Here is a 22414-nt window from a genome sequence, read left to right as displayed (position 1 = left end):
CAGAACACTTGAAAAAAAGTATTTCCGTAGCAGTCCTTCAGCTTCCAAGAGCAAGTTTGAAATTAACACAAAACTTAGGGAAAGTGAGAAAACCTGCTTTTTTAATTTATTTGCAGTGACTCGGTGCAAGTCTAACTAGAATATCAGCTATTTTTTTTTTCAGCACTCGAGGACACGTGGGGGAAAAAGTACTTCATTTTTTTTAATTATTATGTTTATTTTTACTTGCCCTTTTTATTCGGCTATATTTTTATCTTTTCTTTTAAGTAATTTGAGCTGATATTACCTCAGATCTTGGAAACTAGTCACAAGAAATTCAATACAAGACCACACAGCAGGCTAAAGCTACTTGGAACCATATGATCTAAGGAGAAGCAAGGTATGTGATTTATAAACGCATTAGAGAAAATTCACCACTGAACATCTTGCTTACTTTTGACACTTTTTCTAAACACATTAGCTTTGAACTATAGGGCGCACAGCTGGGGTTCAATAAGTATGCATGAACAAACTTATCTATAAAACTATGAATTTTTTTTGTAATGAGAGTTGCAAAGCACAGATGATTAAAAAGATGACAGCAAAGAAAAAGTTACTTGCAGAAGATAGCGTTGTTCATATTTAAACTACTAGCTCAGGTTTTTCCTCTAATATACATTGTAGTATCTGTAGTTTACCTAGTTTAAAAAAAAATAGGAAAGGTGGGGGTTGGGGGAGGTGCCAAATGTTGAGACCTAGGTACGAGGGTGTCAAGTATCACCTCTGCCACTAGAAAGCGTAACTTGTTACAGTTCATATATCCAGTTGCCCACTTAAAAGAAACAACCCTGGCGCCTGAGAATATTCACCACTCTTAAAGTCCTTTTAAGCACTTACCTGAAACACAAATTACGTGAAAGGCAGTTTAAAGGGGCTGTGGGGGAAGGGTAGAAAGGTTCATTTACTATTCTTTAAAACAACCCCCCCCCCCCAAAAAAAAAATGGTTTATACCATAGGAGCCAGCTTTGTGGGTGCTTGAGCACCCCCCCCCCCCCCCACTATTGAGTAAACTCTTTTGACTGTGTCCAGGGAGGGATAATTTCCATTGGATTTAGCACTCCTAATCATTTTGAAAGGTTGTCTCCTGTGTTCTATGCAAAGGAACTAGACGAAGGAAAACGGAACAGGATTCAAAAAGCATTTGCAAAATGAAAATAAAGGCATGGGAACTAGCGGACTTACAAAAAAAAAAACTGGAACGTACAAAAATTGGTGTCTAGCCCGGGGGAGAGGCTATTGGAAGGCAGGAGAGACTGAGTAGCTGTACGCTGAAATCACATAATTTTGTTCCTCCCTAGTTGGGACACTATCCAAATGGCAGATACAATTGCAGTCTGGCTTAGAGAACCTCTGGGAGGGCGAACGAGACTTTTAATCCCCCACCCCGAAAAAAAGGCAAATGAGCCAATTCAGAGAGAGTGAGCCGAGCATGATATTAAAAACTTTTGGCTGTCACTTTCGAAGTACATCACTAACGTCTCAGATCCCATGTGAAAATGTAACTTTGTTGTTTTTGGAAAGTGATATCCTTAATGGTCGACCTTGTTAATCAGGTGAATGACACGAGCGTTCAAACTTTACAAAATTTCCCTCGATAACGGAAACAAAAGGAGCGAAGAATAGCTTTTTGATGTTCTTTCTCTGTCTAAGGCAGAGCCTGCTGCATAGCCTTCAGTCTGGAAACCCACGTGGCAAATGTGGGGGAATACCTTTGACGTCAGGGTAGCCAAGCCCTCCCTGAGTGACGCCATAGCTGGTTAATGGCTGATTGGTTGACTCTAGGAACTGGGGGTTTCCAAAGGTAGGGGGCTGGAATTGAGCGGGGAAGGCCCCTTGTATGTCAAATGCTTCAGTGATGACAGCCGAGAGATTCCACGCCTCCTTATCCCGGTGCTGTAAGGACAAGCATGTTGCTATCACACTAAAACATTTTCCACTGCTCCTGTCCATCATGTTTTCCTTTTGATTCTAGTGCGGTGAAGGCCTAGGCTCCCATTTAAAAAAAAAAAAGTAACAAAAGATAGTCCGCTCTCTTTCTCTCAGATCCCTCTGTGGCTATTTCCTTCTCTGGATTAGTAAGATAGTGGTTATTGTGGAAACGAATACATTGTTGGGCTGGATGCCAAATCGGTGGCTTTATTCTCAAATTAGATACAGCGAAACTTTGAGGATGTGCTTAGTGAAACAAGTTAAAACAAATAACCTGTTGGATAGGTTTAGTAAAACATGTTTACTGTAAAGGTGCTATTTAAAAAATAAAAAGGAAAAAAAAAACGATGAACCTGAGGGTTCTCAAGTTATGTTTGGCATGGGTGAGGTCGATATATTAAGCATATCAATGCACATTAAAATACAATTAGATTGTGAGCCCTCCAGGAATAGAGAAATACCCAGTGTATCTGAATGGGCAACTCGGATTTGAGCTACCAGTGAAAAACGTGTGTTTTACCCAAAATCCAAATAAATTGGTAATTCCCAAATAATATTTAACTGAAGATGGGTCAATTACGGATGTAGGACAGGTTTTATTTGGACAATATAAATTTAGGTCTGCAGGGTTTGGCCCTCACTCTAGATGTGGTAAAAAGTGCTTAATTTCATTACAATTAGTACTAAGTAAACAACTAAAACTTTAGCAGGATGTATTCATTGATGATAAAAGGCTTTGTGGCTATTCAAAAGCACATTGAGAGGGGGAGTTTCTTCCCATATTTACAGCTTGTTTTAACAACATGAACAGCTCTAGACTGAAGCTAAGTTTACATGAGCTGCACTTAGGCCATCTGGGGTGTAGTTTGAGTAGAAGTGGGGCAATGTTAGAATGTATGAACATATTATATGTAATGTGTTCACACTAGGGTTGGGCTGCCATTGGAAACATTGTCCGCCAATAAGAGTGAGAACAGTGCACACACATACTGTGCTCTCATTAGAATGTTTGCTATTTTGCACATACCCCAGATTCTATATATTGCGCCAAGATTTGCACGTGGAAAAAGAAGCGTGTTCCATAACCATGCATATAACCTAATTGGTTAACAAGCCAACAACCCAATCAGTGCTGATTGCCAATTGGCACTAATTAGAATTTATACACAGAACTGTCTAAGCGTGTTCTATAGCATGCTGCGCAGACATTCTAAGTCGCTGAAATGTGAGCATGGGCATGGAGAGGGCAGATCGTGAGCATTTCTAGAATCTGTGCGCATTGAGGAAAGGAGAAACAGGGGTGATACGATATGGACATTCAAATATTTGAAAGGTATTAATCCGCAAACGAACCTTTTCCGTAAATGGGAAGGCGGTAGAACAAGAGGACATGAAATGAGATTGAAGGGGGGCAGACTCAAGAAAAATGTCAAGAAGTATTTTTTCACGGAGAGAGTGGTGGATGCTTGGAATGCCCTCCCGTGGGAGGTGGTGGAGATGAAAACGGTAATGGAATTCAAACATGCATGGGATAAACATAAAGGAATTCTGTTCAGAAGCTTAGCTGAGATTGGGTGGCAGAGCAAGTGGGGGGAGGCGGGGCTGGTGTTTGGGAGGCGGGGCTAGTGCTGGGCAGACTTCTACGGTCTGTGCCCTGAAAATGGCAGATACAAATCAAGGTCAGGAATACACAAAAAGTAGCACATATGAGTTATCTTGTTGGGCAGACTGGATGGACTGTGCAGGTCTTTCTCTGCCGTCATCTACTATGTTACTATTTTACAATGATCTAAAACACGGTCCGTGCCTAATTTAGGTGTTGGCATTTACACCAGGTTTTATTGTGACTGCCCTTGACTAAATTTAGTTGTGCAGACTGGTGCTGGGCATAGTCTGTAAACCGTATGGGGAAATTTAGGCTTATTCTATAAAGTACACCTAAATTAATGTGTGCTATATAGAACAAGCTTAGGTCAATTTTATTTTGGTGCTGAATTTTTCAGACCTGGAGGAGATTCTATATATGGTGCCAAAAAAAAATCGGCGCTGAAATCAGTGACAACTAAGCATATTCTATAATCGGCACTTAGATTTAGGCGCCGATTATAGAATATGCTTGGTTGATATTTCAGTGCTGATATCTGTGCGCATCCATTTATGCCAACGAAAACCTGGTGTAAATCTCAGTACATAGATTTAGGCGCACTGGGCCATATATTCTATAACTAGGCACCTAAAGTTTAGAACGCCCATGAAATGCCCATTTCCCCGCCCATAACATGCTCCTTTTTGCCTCCATGCGTTAGAAGTTTGATGCACATCATTACAGAATACGCTTAGTGAATTGTGTGCCTAAATTCTAGTCTGTGCCAATTAGTGCTCATTATTGCTTAAGTGCTGTTATCAGTGCTCATTAGCTTGTTAAGGCAATTAAGTTATGCACGGTGTTACAGAATCCATGCTGATTTCAGTGCCTAAATCTATATGTAGACTCGAGTCGCATGTGCCTCTATCAGGAAAGAGCTCACACCTATGTGGAAATAGTTCACACTATGCACATAGGAGAGAATTCTAGTGGCCTAGTGGTTAGAGCACCAGTCTTGAAATCCAGAGGTGGAGGAGTGGCCTAGTGGTTAGTGGTGGACTTTGGTCCTGGGGAACTGGGTTCGATTCCCACTGCAGGCACAGGCAGCTCCTTGTGACCCTCCATTGCCCCAGGTACAAATAAGTACCTAAGCCGCATTGAGCCTGCCATGAGTGGGAAAGCGCGGGGTACAAATAATTAAAAAAAAAAAATCCCAGTGCTGTTCCTTGTGATCTTGGGCAAGTCACATAACCCTCCATTGCCTCAGGTACAAGCTTAGATTGTGAGTCCTCCTGGGACAGAAAAATATCTGATGTACCTGAATGTAACTCTCACCTTGAGCTACTACTAAAAAAAGGTGTGGGCAAAATCCAAAAATAAATGATGTCCAATTCAGCACCAGAAAAGATTAGAGCTAAACATGATTCTTTAAAGGCACACACCCTTTATAGGGTCGTGCTTAGCACCAATTCCCACACCTAACTTTAGGCACCAGCCTTAGGCTGCTGAAACCTGGTGCAAATGCTGGTGCCCGAATAAGGTGTGCTGAGTCAGTTTATAAGTAGGCAAGAACCTTTTGGACTGCCCCGAGACGATCATGGCCACAACCCCTTTTGAGTTATGCAGTAGTTAGGCACCGTGCCTTGTAGAACAGTGTGTAGCCAGATGTGTGTGTGTGTTCAAATTTTAATGAGTGCAAATTAACTTCAATGATTGGTGGTTGGCACATAATTATTGATAGCTATGGGCACGTTACTCAAGTATCTTGGGTGCATGCATAAATCTGGCTGCCATATATAGAATCCAGGGAGGTAGTTTGAATGCTCTTAATATTCATTTCCACAGGAGAAAAAAAATAACATACAAACAATGCATGCATTTACATCTTTAGAATTTGTGTGCTGATAGGGATATTTAGGATTGTATATTATAAAGCTCTGCAGGCACCTATAATGCCTTTAAAAATAGGGGGCATGCCGTCATGCTGGTGTTAGTGCACAGAAAGTACAGGCTAAAGATTGGGGAGGGGGGAGGCTTGGGTTAAGGGGGGGCATAGAGAGAGTGACCCCTGGGTAAGGAAAAAGTTATAAAGTAATTTACAGGAGTACCTGTGTTATGGCTCAAAAATATTAAGGACAAAAATAATTGTGAAAATGTTACTTTTCTTTCACTGCAGACATTTGGTCAAGGCGATAAGTTGTGGCAAATCATGAGTCAAAGATTGTGGCATTAAGATCTGTGCTACGGGGGAACAGCCCTGGCCAGTTAAATACTACTGGTTGGCTTAAAATAGACATAACTGAACTCGCATAGCTTTAGAGCTGATTAATCACACATTCTTTAAGTTAATTCCCACGTTCTGGATAAGTCCACAAATTAGCCAATGCCATACACACGGTATGACACTCATCCAATAGGAAGGGAAGGGAACTGGATACTATCCTCAACTCTCCCAAATATAGCAAAGGCAGCAGTGTTCCAGGTTTAGTTTTGGGCCTTAATTTCCTGTGCCCTGGGATTTGACTTCTAAAATTATTTTTAGTCTGTGTACTTTTTTTTTTTTTTTTTTTTAGTAGCTTCTATGACTTTCCCTGTACCTCCTAACATCTTGTGTAATCACTATTTTACATATCCTCTACTCATTACAAATGTTCCAGCTTCTCCCATTTCTCCTTCTTTCTCTGAAGAAATACTTCAGCTGGGAGGGGGTGGAGTCAAGAGTATAGAATATTTTTGCAAATTAAATTTTTGTTCTCTGACTTGACCTTTATCTGAGGAGGGGTGGGGTAGGGAGGACTGGCTTTTATGGATACCAGTATAAGTGCACAGACATCTTCTTAGTTTTGTTTGCTCTTCTAAAATCAACTAAGTCTGGCAATTGTTTGTATGTGGGATTTTTTTTGTTATGTTTTGTTTGAAAGGATTACTGATCACATTTCTTACATAGAAAAGGGAATCCATTTATCATTGCAAAACCAAATTAAAACTGCAATAAGAATGCAAATATCGAGTAACATCAGCCCAAAACATTTATGGGCCAGTTCTCAGAACTTTGGTAGTATAGAGAATGATGTCAGAAAATACAATAGAACCAGCACGTAGAAATAATTTCCCAATGCTCAACATTAACAGTTATGAGTATATGAATGTGCAAGGAGGAGGAACGAGCCCAGTGCAAAGGCCCTGGAGCGAAGGCTCTGGGTAGCTCAGGGTGGACCTGGGAGTCACCCCGGAGAAGTTGGTGAGGATATGCAGATGGGCTGCAAGTCCTCCACAGAAGCTGGAAGGCAACTGGTGGAAGCACTAGGCACATCGAGCGAAGGCCATGGGTAGCTCGGGGTGGACCTGGGAGTCACCCGAAGAAGGCTGTGAAGACATGCAGATGGGCTGTAAGTCCTCCATAGAAGTTTTTCTGCTCCTTAAATATAAGCTCTTCAAAAACATTTTTTTTTTCACTTGAACAGGCACCAATGTGTGCTTCTGCTTTTATTTTTGCTTGGACTCCCACATATTTGTTCCTAACCACCAATACTCGTAGGCAGTGCATTTTTTTCTAGCGAAAAAGATGCCAGTACTCAAATGACAGGCCACCTTTCAGGGGTGGGATGAACATTGAGGGATCCACCCCACAATAGCCAGGCCACCTACAACCAGTCGCAGAATTGGTGTGTAGAGCCTGAGCTCTTTCATTAAAACTTGGAAACCATGGGTCAGTTTTAGCAGACAATGGAAGAGGTGCCAGTACTCACTACCCGCTCAAAAACAAAAAAGCCCTGCTTGTAGGCTTGCATGGACGTCTTTCCTATTTCAAATAAAATAAAAATAATTTGCAGATTTTAAAAGGAAAATCATGAGAAATCCTCTTCTAACCCAACAGCAGCTGGCAGTAGGTTTCCAGCATTAGGGTAGTTTGTTTTGGGTTTTTTTTTGTGTGCACTGTTTCTCTGTGCATTGGGAGGGAACCACTAATGACCTAATTTGCCTATATTTAAATGCAATTTGTGCTAATCTGTGGCACACAAATTGCTTCCTGTGCTGGAGCCTATTGTGCATGTGGACGCTGGTGCTAGTCCAGTGCTAATAGCCTGGTGTTGGGTTTTGAGCGTAGGCCCATGAGTTTGTTGGAGCCAGAAATTATCAAAAGCATGCCAGTAAGGCTTGTTGCTTTTTCAACAGTGTCATTGGCACCAAAGTGCTAAGACTGCCCAGGGGATTCATTAACACATTAGCGGTAAAGGGAGAACTACTGTAGGTTGGATGTAAGCTAGCCATCAAATCAGATGGCTTAGTAGAGATCATACAGGTGGCAATATTACCTACAGTTTCAAATATGAACTTCCCTGATTGATGCCTCCATTTAACTTCTAATGGGTCTTTGCACTAAACTGTTTTAGGTCTAATGCATGTTAACTTAAATACATTTGTATAATCCCCTATGTACAGCTTGACATAAAACTTAAAATTTGGTTAGTAGCATAACGGTAGTAACATGACCAAATAGAATTTATGCTTATCAATTAGGTAAACTTGGAGGGGGTAAATTGAATCCAGTAACCCCCAGACCAGTATATGAATGTGTGCTGGACTAGATATACCCTTGGATTCTGTTTGCTCAAAGATGGGCTTGCAAACTAATTAGCTTATTAGGTGATAGCAGTTAAATATTGGTGTTAACAAGCACTTGGCAGTAATTAGTTATGTGTGGATCTGCTCTACACCTTATTCTATAACACGTGTGCAACTTCAAAAGGGGTGTGATCATGGAAGGGGGTATGGGAGGGTCAAGGGCACTTTCAAAAATGTTATGGAGAACCTGAGTGCCTAACTGCCAGTTGGGCGTAAGCCTTTGTCAGCCTTTGGCAGGCGTAAATACTTGCGCCCAGAGTTAGGCACAAATTCCCCCTCCCCCTTAAATTCTATAAATGGTGCTTAAAATTGTGCACACACATTGGGTGCATGGCGCCAATTTGTATGCACAATTTAATTGAATCAGCCAATTAGTGTTGATTGGGCCCTTCCAATCAATTAGCGGTAATAAGTGGCATTAAAACTTAACATGTGCATTTTTAGGTGCTGGAATCTGCATGTAAATTTTACCTGTGGCTCCTAAAATGGGGTGTGGCCATGGGAGGGTCATGGACAGATCAGGGTTGTTCAGAAAGTTTGTTCTTTATAGAATATAGAATAAGGGGGATCTGCGCCTGATTTAGGAGTGAGGGTTTTCACCACGGTTTAGTTGGTGTAAATCCTCATGTCTAGTTAGGCACAGTACCTGGCATTAAGTGCTGTTCTACAAACAGTGCCTTACATTTGAACACTGTTTATAATAGCTCTTAATGCGTGTGTGTGTGTGGGGGGGGGGGGGGGGGTTCAGCTCTGTTTACAGAATTTAGTCTAAATGTACCCTAAACTAGTAAGCTATAAAGGTTGTTCCATACAGAGTGACCTTGACAGAATACTAGCTAAGCACTGGGATGATCCATACTAACTTTGGGTGCCTCTTATTGCATTTCCCCATGATATATATGTGTGTGTATGGCCAATTGTTGCTCATATCAATTGGCCAATAGTTGCTAATATCCGACATACAACTATACCTAAAAATCCAAAATTGAGTAAGGACAATGTTACCTCCAACAGGGGGAAATTTTCCAGAAAGCAAATAAAAATTTAGCCATTGGGGTAAACGCTGCAAGTAATGCTGGAGAAGCCAATTGTGCATATGTATGTATATGTGTTATATATATATATATATAGCGTCTACCCCTCTATTTGTCAAGATCATGGAGGGCTACATGGTTTAAGAAATGGACTGTTTACAAAAATTTGACATCCAGCATCCTCTCAATCTCGGTTCAGGAAGAATCACAACACTAAAACCGTGGTGTCAGCTTTGATAGCTTATGCTAAAGATCTATCTTATAAAGGTCACTGTGCAATTGTTATTCAATTTGACTTAAGCAGCACATTCATTTTAACTGACTTTGAACTAATGACTGAAATTCTGAATCATTTTGGTGTTCAAGGTTTTCTAATCACTTGCTGCTATATTGTCAAGAAAGATGGTGGTGGTGGTTCCAATAGATGGAGCCCTCTCAGCGGAGTCCCTTAGGATTTCCCACCCCTCCCTCTTCAACTTATTAATGCAGTCTTGATCAAGCTAAGGTTTTATCTATACGGACGATATCACCGTAATTATCCCTGTTTCTCAACCATGATCTGACAAGGCATCCCTTATCAGATCTTGCCTGTGTCTGCATGATAGGAAACAGTGCTTTCCATAGGCTTAAACTTAACAAGAGCAAAATTAAGTTCTTATGGCTGGGCACTGAATCAGATCCTAGATATGCTGAGTCACTACTATTGGATGGAAACCAATTTCCTGGATCTTCACTCAAAAATCTTGGAAGTAGCGATAGATCACCTGCTGTCTTTTCAGAACCATACCCAGTTAAACAATCTTTCATTACACTCAGAAAACTGAGGATATACAGAAAAAATTTAAACCTAGAAACATTCAGACTCTTGGTCCAATCTTCAAGTCTCCCTAGACTGGATTACTGCAACCTAGCACTAGCTGTCTGTTCAGGCCTCTAAGACTTGTAGCTTCTAAATCTTGTATCCTGACGTATAACCTCGGTACACCAGTTCACACCTGAAGACTAGCTCTCTGAAAGTCCTTTATTTGAATGACATAATGTTTACTCACAGTCAACTGTAGATCAGAGGTTCTGCCCCAATAACAAAGAGTCTCCGTGGTACTGAGAACAACATTAGCTCAGAGTTGGTTGAATGGGGTACAATATCTTTTTTAGTAAGATATATTCAAGGTATAAAACTAAGTACTCTAACAGAGGGTAACACAGGAAAGGGTTAACAAATGGAGCCTACCTCAGACTAAAAGGAACAGAAAAAGGGCACACTGACCCAGTGAGCAGGGGGAAAACCACCAATGGGAACAGAGCCTGCCAACTAGCAACAGCATAACCAATCATATAACAGTTCTATACAGACAGGCTAGTGAAGTCGCGTTGCCTGATAACTACACCCCCCACAATGCATCGCTCATGTGGCTCTGCAGTGAGAATGACAGAAAAAGTGTCACACTCACCCCAGAGCCACATTACAATCTGGGAAAGGCTGTCAGAGGACAGAAAACTGTCTTCTAAATCGGTGATTTGTTGATTTTCAGCTGGCTCAGAATTCTGCGGTTCGACTGATCTTTGGACTACCACAGTTTAAACCACCACAACCCTATTACCCCAAACTGCACTGGCTACCAATTAGCAAGAGAGTACAAATCAAACTAGGTACTACTACCATTTAAAATTCTTGTAGGGGGTATTCCCAAAAACATATTGAATTAGTATCCTTGCTCTGTGATCCTTCTTCAAAGCACAACACCCACAACTCCCTGCAGTTTAAATTTCCAATGTACAAGAACCTAAAGTCAATCAAGCATCTTACTCTGGCTAGCTGTTATTGAATGACAATCTATGGAATCAATTGCCATTATCCTTGATCGTGCACCTATTATCTTCAATTTAGAAAACTCCTAAAAACCTTCTTATTTTGCAAGGCAGGTCTATCAAATGCTTAATCTATGGACTATTGCCTTGATGTTTTAAATTAAGTTCTTAGCTGTTCTATTTATTTGTAATTCCTGGTCTGGTAGCCCAGCTCTTTAACTAACCATGATTCGTCCTTGAACTGGAAAATAAGTATATATTATACTGTTAGAGCAGCCTAATTTTTAGTGCAGTGGGCTAAGAACCTGGGTTTGATTCACACTGCAGCTTCTTGTTTCAATGGGCAAGTCACTTTACCCTAAGTACAAAAGACTTAGGCTCCCTTTTACATAGCTATGTGGCAATGCCGACACAACCCATTCAAAGTGAATGGGCTGTGTCTGCATTACCACACCAGCAACCACTAGTGCGGCTTTATAAAAGTGGGCCTTAGATTGTTTGTTTATTCATTGGATTTAGCTCTGACCTTTTTCAGTGGTAGCTTAAGGTAAGTCACATTCAGGTACATTAAACCCCCTGTTTATTAAGACGCTTTAAACGCTAGTGTGCACTAATGCTAGAGACACCCATATATTCCTATGGGTGTCTCTAGCATTAGTGCATGCTAATTTTTAGCACACACTAAAAACAGCGTGCCTACAGTGTAGCTTAGTAAACAGGGCTCTAAGTATTTTGTACCCCTGGAGGACTAAGTACATAAGTAATGCCACACTGGGAAAAGACCAAGAGTCCATCGAGCCCAGCATCCTGTCCATGACAGCGGCCAATCCAGGCCAAGGGCACTTGGCAAACTTTCCAAACGTACAAACATTCTATACATGTTATTCCTGGAATTGTGGATTTTTCCCAAGTCCATTTAGTTTATGGACTTGTCCTTTAGGAAACCATCTAACCTCTTTTTAAACTCTGCCAAGCTAACCGCCTTCACCACGTTCTCCGGCAGCGAATTCCAGAGTTTAATTATGCTTTGGGTGAAGAAACATTTTCTCCAATTTGTTTTAAATTTATTACACTGTAGTTTCATCGCATGCCCCCTAGTCCTAGTATTTTTGGAAAGCATGAACAGATGCTTCACATCCACCTGTTCCACTCCACTCATTATTTTATATGCCTCTATCGTGTCTCCCCTCAGCTGTCTCTTCTCCAAGCTGAAAAGCCCTAGCCTCCTTAGTCTTTCTTCATAGGGAAGTCATCCCATCCCCGATATCATTTTTGTCACCCTTCGCTGCACCTTTTCCAATTCTACTAAATCTTTCTTGAGATGCGGTGACCAGAATTGAACATAATACTCAAGGTGCGGTCGCACCATGGAGCGATACAATGGCATTATAACATCCTCACACCTCTTTTCCATACCTTTCCTAATAATACCCAACATTCTATTCACTTTCCTAGCCGCAGAAGGTTTCAGTGTATTATCGACGACGACACCCAGATCCTTTTCTTGGTCCGTAACTCCTAACGTGGAACCTTGCATGACGTAGCTATAATTCGGGTTCTTTTTCCCCCACATGCATCACCTTGCACTTAAGTCTGTTTTGTACCTCAGGTAAGAGAGTTAACTGATTTTTGCCCAAGATCACAAGGAACAGCTGCAGAATTTGAATTGGGCATACCTGGTTGTCAGTACAGTGCATTGACCACTAAGCTCCTCATTTGTGGAACTAGTTGGGGCATGTCATTTTTCTTCCATTTTATTGATTTAAGCTCACAATCTAAGGAACCCTGGCCATGTGCCAGTTGTAATGCATTGAGAGAAGGATGCTTTCCTGGAACGGTGGAAGATATACAGATAAAGATGTCTTGGGCATGTTCGGCCATGTTACATTCTGCTTACCAAGTACAGACTTATTTGTTAATTTTACAGTGACTTGGGTTGGCCACTGTTGGAAGCAGGTTGCTGGGTTAGAGGGACTTTGATCTGACACAGTATTGCAATTCCTATGTTCTTATCTGTGGAAGTCAGACCGTGGAATACACAACCCTAATTTTATGTGGGAAGAGTTTTAATTGTATATAGCTCAGACTGCTATTATGCTATTCATTCAAACCTATGAATAACATAGACCGAGAGCAGTTGTAAATCGTAACTTCTGGCCCTGCACCAGCACACTTTTAATCTGCTCAACTTAAATCCACATAACCTTTGGTCATATGTAATTCTACTGCAAACAATTCTGATTTCCATTCTAGTAAATGGAGGGAGGACTGTTTGATGCCTTCCACTACTAGAAACACAGACAAGCAGTCTTATTGCATCTGGGGAAATACATCTGAATCCTCTTTACAGTCCATTCGTTTTTTTTTTTCTTTCTGTTTGTATTGAGTTCTTCCATTCATATTGTGTGCATGTTTGAGAAGCTGTAGAATTACTAGAATATGCTTTACTGTTGGTGAATTTTCAGTTGTGGCAGCAATTACTTTTTAATGCTTCTGAGGTACATATCATTTAAGATTACATATTATTCTTATGCCGATGACATTTCTTTACTGCTCCCTATGGGGGTGGGGGGGGGGGGGAACATCAGAAGAGACCTCCATCTTGATGACAGTGTTTGATGAAATTTATCAATGGGTGTTATTAAACAATTTTGAAGAACCACCTAGATAAAACTAATATCCTATGGGTGAGAGGAAAAGATGTAGAGGTACTGCAATTTAAAATAAAACGTACTTCTGAAATCCCCCTCCAGCCACACATCAGAATTCTTGGAGTGACATTAGATTCTTTGCTGAGCATGGATAAACATGAAACAGTTAAAGCTTTTGTTAAACTTGTTGCGTAGAATTAAACTGTTTTTAGATCTTCCAACAGTTTACAATAATCTAATTGATTTATAATTGTTGCTACTTTTCTTGCCAGGTCTGCTGGATTTCCAAATAGAGAGATTACAGATTGTACAAATCATGGCAGCCAAACTGATCTTGGGGGGGGGGGGGGGGGGGAATCTACTGACCAGGTCATCCTGTTTTTAGTAAGGTTACTCTGGCTCCCAGTAAAGACCTCAATACATTTTAAGCTATTGATGTTTTATTTAAAATTTTATATGATTTAGCCCTTGCATGACAATCTCTTTAGTCTGTTGCTAGACTACTGCTCTCAGCAGAAGAAATTAGGTTAACAATACTTTCCAAATCTGTATGTAGAAAATCTGCTACTAGGAAGAGATCAATTGTAGGTAGTGGTCCTAATCTGTGGAACAAATTATCAATCAGTTTAAGAGATTAAAGCCTACCACAAATTTTAGGAAGGGTGTGTGCGTGAGAGAGCGAGAAAGCCTATCTATTTGTCCAGAGACAGAAAGGTGGTAGAACTAGAGAACATGAATTGAGGTTGCAGGGAACTGACTCAGAAATAATGTTGAGAAATACTTTTTCATGGGGAGGGTGGTAGATACCTGAAATGCCCTCCTGTAGGAGATGATGGAAATGAAAATGGCAATGGAATTCAAAAATGCATGGAATAAACACAAAGTACTACTACTACTATTTAGCATTTCTATAGCGCAACAAGGCATATGCAGCGCTGCACAAACATAGAAGAAGGACAGTCCCTGCTCAAAGAGCTTACAATCTAATAGATGGACTGCAGTTGGAGATGTCCAAAATCGGGTTTCGATTATACCGATTTGGACGTCCCTGGGAGATGGAAGTCCATGTTCCGATTTATGTCAAAAGATGGACGTCCATCTTTTTTGAAAATGACGGCACAGAAAGACCTGCATGGTCCATCCATTCTGCCCAACAAGATAAACTCATATGTGCTAATTTATATGTATACCTGACCTTGATTTGTAGCTGCCATTTTCAGGGCACAGACCGTAGAAGTCTGCCCAGCACTAGCCCCACCTCCCAACCACCTGTGCTGCCACCCAATCTCTGCTAAGCTTCTGAGGATCCATTCCTTCTGAACAGGATTCCGTTATATTTATCCCATGCATTTTTGAATTCCATTACCGTTTTCACCTCCATCATCTCCCGCGGGAGGGCATTCCAAGTATCCACCACTCTCTCCATGAAAAAATACTTCCTGACATTTTCCTTGAGTCTGCCCCCTTTCAACCTCATTTCATGTCCTCTAGTTCTACTGCCTTCCCATCTCCGGAAAGGTTTGTTTGCAGATTTATACCTTTCAAATATTTAAACGTCTGTATCATATCACCCCTGTTTCTCCTTTCCTCCAGGGTATACATGTTCAGGTCAGCAAGTCTCTCATACGTCTTGTAATGCAAATCCCATACCATTTTGTAGCTTTTCTTTGCACCACTTCAGTTCTTTTTACATCCTTAGCAAGATACAGCCTCCAAAACTGAACACAATACTCCAGATGGGGCCTCACCAACGACTTGTACAGGGGTGTCAACACCTCCTTTCTTCTGCTGGTCACACCTCTCTATATACAGTCTAGCAATCTTCTGGCTAAAGCCACCTCCTTGTCACACTGTTTCGTCACCTTCAGATCCTCAGATACTATCACAGCAGATCTGCAAAAAAGCACTTCCATTTATAGAATAGCACAGGGGTTCCCAGACCTGGTCCTGGATGCACCTCATCCAGTCAAGTTTTCAGGATATCCACAATGAATATTCATGACAGAGATATGCATGCACTGTCTCCACTGCATGTAAATCTCTCTCTCTCTCTCTCATGAATATTCATTGTGGATATACTGAAAACCTGACTGGTTGGGGTGTCTCCAGGACCAGGTTTGGGAACCACTGGAATAGCACCTAATTGTTTCTGTGCATGGGGTGTAAATGATGGGAGGAACATAGGCAGGTCGGAGACATTCCCTTAAGATGCATGCAGTATTACACAACAGTGTGGTTTGACATCCAGCTTGCAGGTCAGCATTTACACCAGGTTTCAGTTGGTGTGAATCCTCACACCCAAAGTTGTATGCAGATCCCAGCACTACACACTATAATAGGTACCATCCCAGAATACCCTTTATAGAATACCATTCAGTCCTGATTTTTGACCCCCAAATTTTGAGCTTCATGTTAACTGTATCCAACCTATAATGCTGGTGTGTCTTTATAAAATATTTCCTAAGTAAGTGCTCACTTGCCTCTTTAAAACTAGTCACTGCCTTCATGAAATTGCCCTTATTGTGACTATAAACAGCCTCACAGTCTCTATGTAGCCCACCAGACAGACTGAGCTATAAGTGCACCTGCATTTCCACTGGACTCTCCAGATATTACAGAACTTGGCAGGATGCCAGACAGACTCCAGCTGCTGATAAGTCTATATGGCAGCTTGACAAACTCCTCGCTCACATGGATGCTTGTGCAGCCGCCAGAGCTTCCATCTTTCAATATTAACTTCTTTTGCTATCTGTAGGCCTAACACCCATCACCAAACCAGATGTGCATGGTTCAATGAACTCTCTTGCAGGAAATAAATGAAAATGTTTACAATGCTTTACAATAACATTTCTACTTTTCTTTTTCCTTAAGTAACTTTTTAATGTTTTATGAGTAATATTTTCCAGAGGGGAACTTTTTAATATGTAATGAATTATTGTTTAATATGAATTATGACGGTCTTTACTACAGTGATCTAAAATGATGAATAGAAAGCAAACAACCAAAATAAAATCCACATGCTAATTTTACAATAAGCAAAGTTTGTAAAGTTTCCAACTGTTTTAATTAAGGCCAATTGAGCTTTTTGAGTCAAGAAATAGCCTAGTGGTTCAAAGTTGAGCTGCGAACCAAGGAAGCCAGGGTTCAAACCCAATTGCTGCTCTATATAGGAAGCTTTGGTATAGGGCAATATACTTGCTTTATAATTTACATCAATTTGTCTGTGAAATCTAGGGTTTTGTTAAAATCCTGTGCTTTACAGTTTTTATATGAGTTCGGTCTGGAATATCTGAAATGAAATCTTGGACCATTTTCTGCAAAAGCAGTTTGTGCTACATATGTTCTTTGGGGGTGCTGTACCAGCTCTTTGGCATAAGCTTCCTGTAGAGTTGAAAAGTTTGTCTAATTAATTATATGCTTTTTCATTGTTATTTATTTGACGACCTGGCTTTTTGTGGGATATTTTGGGCCTTTGATGTTTTCATGGGGGAGGGGATTGTTTTGATATATTTTCTCTGTGTTTTAGCTATTGTAGCTTGCTCTGTACACTCTGGGTTGAAATCGCAGGCTATAAAAGCTTAAGTTAAATTGTAAGATTAGGTAAAACATTTATCCTTCCACTGCCTGAGGGACACATTACTCCCCTCCCCCCCCCCCCCCGATCATATAATTAGTGCCCAGATTTGGGTGTGATCCTGAAATCTGTGCTCAAATTAGTTAACAAGTCATGGCATACCCCACGGAACCAACATAAATGCAGAGCAATGAAATACAACACCTAAACTAGGAAACGTACAATACTCAATCCCTTGCCATACTATCCCACCCCTTGCAACCTGCTTGGGACGGACCACACCAGATCTATTATACTCTACACTCTGTATCTGTATTCACCCCAGAGTCTGTAACCACCTCTCCAGAATTATGTAAGCCACATTGAGCTTACAAATAGGTGTGAAAATGTGGGATACAAATGTAACAAATAAATAAACAATGAATTATTGACATTAAGTGGCACTAATTTGGATTTGCGCATGGATCTGGCTGTATGCAATTCTATAATGATCCATGCCCAAATCCTCTTGTGTGGAACCCCAACTGTTGCGTGGACATGGGAGGGACATGGGCAAATCAGGGGCGTTACAAAGAATTATATACTTTTTTTTTTTTTTTTAAACAATAGAATTTGGGGATGTGTGCCCAAGTTGCAAGTACCAGGATTTGTACCAGGTTTCTTCTGGTGTAAGTCCTCATTACCCTAAGTTCTATTACCCTATTAATTCCCCGTTGTCTCTTTCCATTGTTCCATTGTTCTTTTCCTTGTCCTATTCCCTAACGATACCTTGACTCTGCCTTCGCTTAAATTCTCACAATGTAATCCATAACTGAATTGTAACAAATCGTATTTCCATTATTTACAATGTATTGTAAGCCACACTGAGCCCGCAAATAGGTGGGAAAATGTGGGATACAAATGCAATAAAATAAACAATAAAATAAATACCCAAAGTTAAGCATGGGAATCCCCACTAGGCGCTGTTCCATAAACGGTGCTTACTTTTCCTGGCACCATTTTTCTTCAGCATCATTTAATGAATCTGACCCTTAACAGTAAACCCTCTGGGGATGGGGAAATACCTACTGTAACTGAAAGAAGCTCACCTTGAGCTACTGTGGAAAAGGAGTGAGATACTTTTACATTTGAAGATATCAAAACACTTTTTTTGACTTTATTTTTTTTCTTTCTATCAAATTTTTAAATTTAAACTAGACATCTTGCATGCAATTGTTGGCTTCCAGTAGTCAAAGGTCTTGATTAGTGAAGCTTCCCTCCCCTCCCAATATGAGAAGAATTGGGGGGGGGGGGGGGGAGCCTTGGTGAATCGGATCTCGAGTGACTTCTCAAAGGTCAGAGTTGCTAACTTAAAGGGAGAAATTTAAGTCTTCCTTATTGTTACTCGGCCTCAGCCTCCTAATCAGCTTTTCTGTCTACAATAGAGCCATGCACTACAGGTCAGCACATTGCTTTCTAACAAATGAGTAAAGAAGTGCTCCCTAGTGCATTACGTAAATAAGCTGTGCGCTGACACACTGGAAGCACACGCACATGAGTCTGAGCTAGAAGCAGCTACGCCTTGTGTGCAAGTAAATCGGTATTCAGAGTTGCTTGGGCTGCAATGCTAATAGGATGGTATTATTATTAAAACTGTAGGTACAAAGTAGTATTCCAGTACATGCCCAGTTATACCTGCATCCAGAGTTCTATGCACGCACAATGTTTATTTGCTGTGGGTCCTTTGTATTATAAACCAGTGGGGGCACTATTGATATCAAAACCATTACAAGCCCAACACACAACGTTTATTGGCACACAAGGAGTTGCGTTTACATCTATTATGGGAATGAGCTGGTGTGTTTCACATATAACCATCACAAACGGAGGAATATGTTTAACTTTTTCTAAATTTGTTTGGGAAAATCTAATGTACATGTACATAATAAAGTCCCAAAACCTTTTCTTTGACTGAAATATAGATGATGAATTTTCACCCGCCTTTAAAATTTGTATGTTTTATGTGCTTTGGAACTATTATAGACCAACTGTTCTTAACTAGGTCCGTATGGTCTAATTATAGCACATGATTGAATGAAACTTTTTTTTTTTTTTCAAAATGTCTGTTGAAACAACAATTGTGTGAACTAGCTTCTATTTTAATGTCCCTGATCCCGACATGGATCATCTATCGCAATAAAGCTTTCTCAAGAAATTCAATCTGGCTCCAGTGTCTCTCCAACATTGAAGAAAATGAATGAGCGACTCGAACAATAATTTTTTTTAAAGAAGAACTAAGAACATAAGCACTGCCATACTGGAACAGATCAAAGGTCCATCAAGCCCAGTATCCTGTTTCCAACAGTGGCCAATCCAGGTCACAAGTACCTGGCAAGGTCTCTTGAGAAAGCTTCATTGTGAAACATGGTCCATGTCGTGACACAGCTTTGGGCAAAGCGTTCCACAGTTGTGTACTTTATTTAAGAAAAGCTGGATTTATTTATTTATGGTTCATTTATACCCCACAGTTTCCCACAAATGCAGGCACAATGTGGCATACATGAAGTACAACACATGAATTTTACAGCAGAATAAGGAGAGAACACTAACAACAATTAGGGTGACTAATAAGCAGAATTACTAATGGAGTAAGTTTTTTCAAAAAGGAACGTTTTCAACATCTTCTTGAAAAGGTGATGATCAGATTGAGACTTCAGGTTCAGAGGTAAAGCATTCCAAGTTTTCGGGCTGGAGTAGTGAAAAGTAGAGGCAAAAAGAAGTTTGTATTTGACACCCCGGCAAGACGGATAATGAAGTTGGAGATAGGTGCGGGCTGTGTTGATGGCATTTCTAGGTGGGAGGTCTATTAAAGGAATCATGTATTCTGGAGCTGGACCGTAAATAATTTTATGCGTTAAGGTGCAGAGCGTGAAAGCGATTGGCTCTCTAACTGGGAGCCAGTGTAGATTGAGACGTAGAGGCTGCGTGGGAACCATGCGCGATTTGCCCAGGATGAGTCCTGCAGCAGTGTTCTGGGCAGTCTGGAACTTTCGCAGTAGTTGCTCCTGGCAGCCTGCGTAAATCCCGCTGCAGTAGTCAAGGTGAGAGAGAACTAACCAGTGAACAAGTGTGCGGAAGAGCTCTCTGGTGAGACAAAACCTAATGTGCCGCAGTCTCCATATTGCGTAGAACATCCGCTTGGTGGATGCATAAGTAGATTTGTATAATAGACATAAATGCCAACTCTCATGTGCCAATTGTGTGAAATGAGTCGCTTTTGGGGTCCATTAAAACAGGGAAAATTTGCACCTGTGTGATTATGAGGTTTTGAAACATTGGGCTTCTAATGGTTGGTTGATATCAATAGTGCCCCGCTGAATACAAGGACCCACAGCAAATGTTGTGTGTGCATAGAACTATGGATGCAGGTACAACTGGGCATGTACTGGAATACTATTTTGTACCACAATAACACCATGCTATTTATGTACGGAACAACATTGCAGCACAAGCAACTCCAAAGATGTGTGGTGGGGGCCTAGTTTATAACGGTGCCTGGGTTCTGTTTATAGAATGCTAGAATAGCCCGGTATCCACACACCTAACACTTAGGTGCCTGCTGGTACATCAGCCACAGAGCTGGCATAAATGCAGCTCTCTAAATGTGAGAGGTATATGCACGTAGGATCTTAATCTTTTTGGATTTATAAGAATGTTGTTGTTTTAACTTTTAAATATCAAGGGTTGTGATTTGATGTAAACATATAAAGAGAGAGCAATCCACTCTTCATACAAGTTATAATATATACTTTTCTTTTTGTAAATTGTTATTGTAAACTGATTTTAAAGCTTAATGTATTAAGTGGTATATCAAAATTTAAATCTAATAATTTACAGTATTCTGTATGTTACTTCAGTAGTATAGCCAGAGTTCAATTTCTGGATGGGCTTGAAGGTGGACTGGGTGGGCACAGCCCTCGCGTTTCCTCCCCCCGTGCTAACCTCTCCCTCCCTGAAGAGGTTAAAAAAAATACCTTGGTTGGTGAGAATCCCTGCGAGCTGAAGATCACCACTCCCCCCCCCAAAAAATAATAAACCTGGGGTAGTCGCAGCAAACCATCAACCGCCGACAATGATTGCCCCCATGCATGTTTGGTTCATGTGCATGAACTGAATACATATACAGTCAGTGTCAGTGGATGGAGCTACTCAGTACCTTTCTGCTCTCATCTCTCCCTACACTTTACCCCGTGAACTCCGTTCGCTGGGTAAATGTCTCCTGTCGTCCCCCTTCTCCCCCACTGCTAACTCCCGGCTCCGTTCCTTCTATCTCGCTGCTCCCTATGCCTGGAATAGACTCCCTGAGCCAGTATGTCAGGCTCAGTCTCTGGCTGTCTTCAAGTCTAGGCTTAAAGCCCACCTCTTTGCTACTGCTTTCGACTCCTAACCATGACTCTCTTACTCAACACCCTCACTTATCACCCCTACCACTGCAATTTCCCCACCCCTAGCTGTCTGTTCGTCTGTCCAATTTAGAATGTAAGCTCTGTTGAGCAGGGACTGTCTTTTCATGTTAATTTGTACAGCGCTGCGTAAGTCTAGTAGCGCTAATGAAATGTTTAATAGTAGTAGTAGATGGAGGTATGCTGTGAGTGCCCCAGGTTTCAGATAGTTTGGGGAGGGGTGTGTGTGCTCTGGAGAGGACTCTTCAACTGGCAGGGCTTCAGAGCTACACTGAGCAGGTGTGCTGCTGCTGGGTGGGCCTTAACCAAAACGGTGGGCCTGAGCCCACCCATGGCTATGCCACTGTTACTTGTGTAACTGAGAGCTCCATCCACATCCTGCCCATGTATACGCCCCTTTGCATTCATGCTCTATAATTTAGATGCACTGCTGGTGCTTTTCACAGATAAATATACACTTGGTTCTAGTGTTCTAGAACTTTACGCGTGCAAAAGGTGTGTAAATGCATCGGCTTATAGAATAGAGTTGCCCCCTTTGTGGCCAATTATTCAGCAGGATATGACCAGGTAGAAGGGTTATCTGGCAAACTGTGGTAACTGAAAATCTAGGGAGACTGCCAATACACTATCCAGTTAGTGTTTGGGTGGTCTGGGATAGTCAGGATACAGCCTCGAGTTACTCAGGCACTGCTGATATTCTGTAGTGGATAACCTGCAGACAACA

General features: G+C 41.1%; 1 protein-coding gene across 1 annotated transcript in view; it reads left to right on the top strand.

The window, feature by feature from the left end:
- Positions 1 to 245: 245 nt before the first annotated feature.
- The window catches only part of HAS2 (hyaluronan synthase 2), an 80271-nt gene continuing 58102 nt past the window's right edge, over positions 246 to 22414 (top strand). Inside the window, exon 1 of the mRNA XM_030218627.1 lies at positions 246 to 379. The gene's annotated coding sequence lies outside the window, so the exon portion shown is untranslated. The remainder of the gene's footprint in view (positions 380 to 22414) is intronic.

The sequence above is a fragment of the Microcaecilia unicolor genome, chromosome 1, assembly GCF_901765095.1.
Source record: "Microcaecilia unicolor chromosome 1, aMicUni1.1, whole genome shotgun sequence".
NCBI lineage: Eukaryota > Metazoa > Chordata > Amphibia > Gymnophiona > Siphonopidae > Microcaecilia > Microcaecilia unicolor.
The sequence above is the reverse complement of the archived record's forward strand: the minus strand, read 5'-3'. Positions and strand labels throughout refer to the sequence as shown.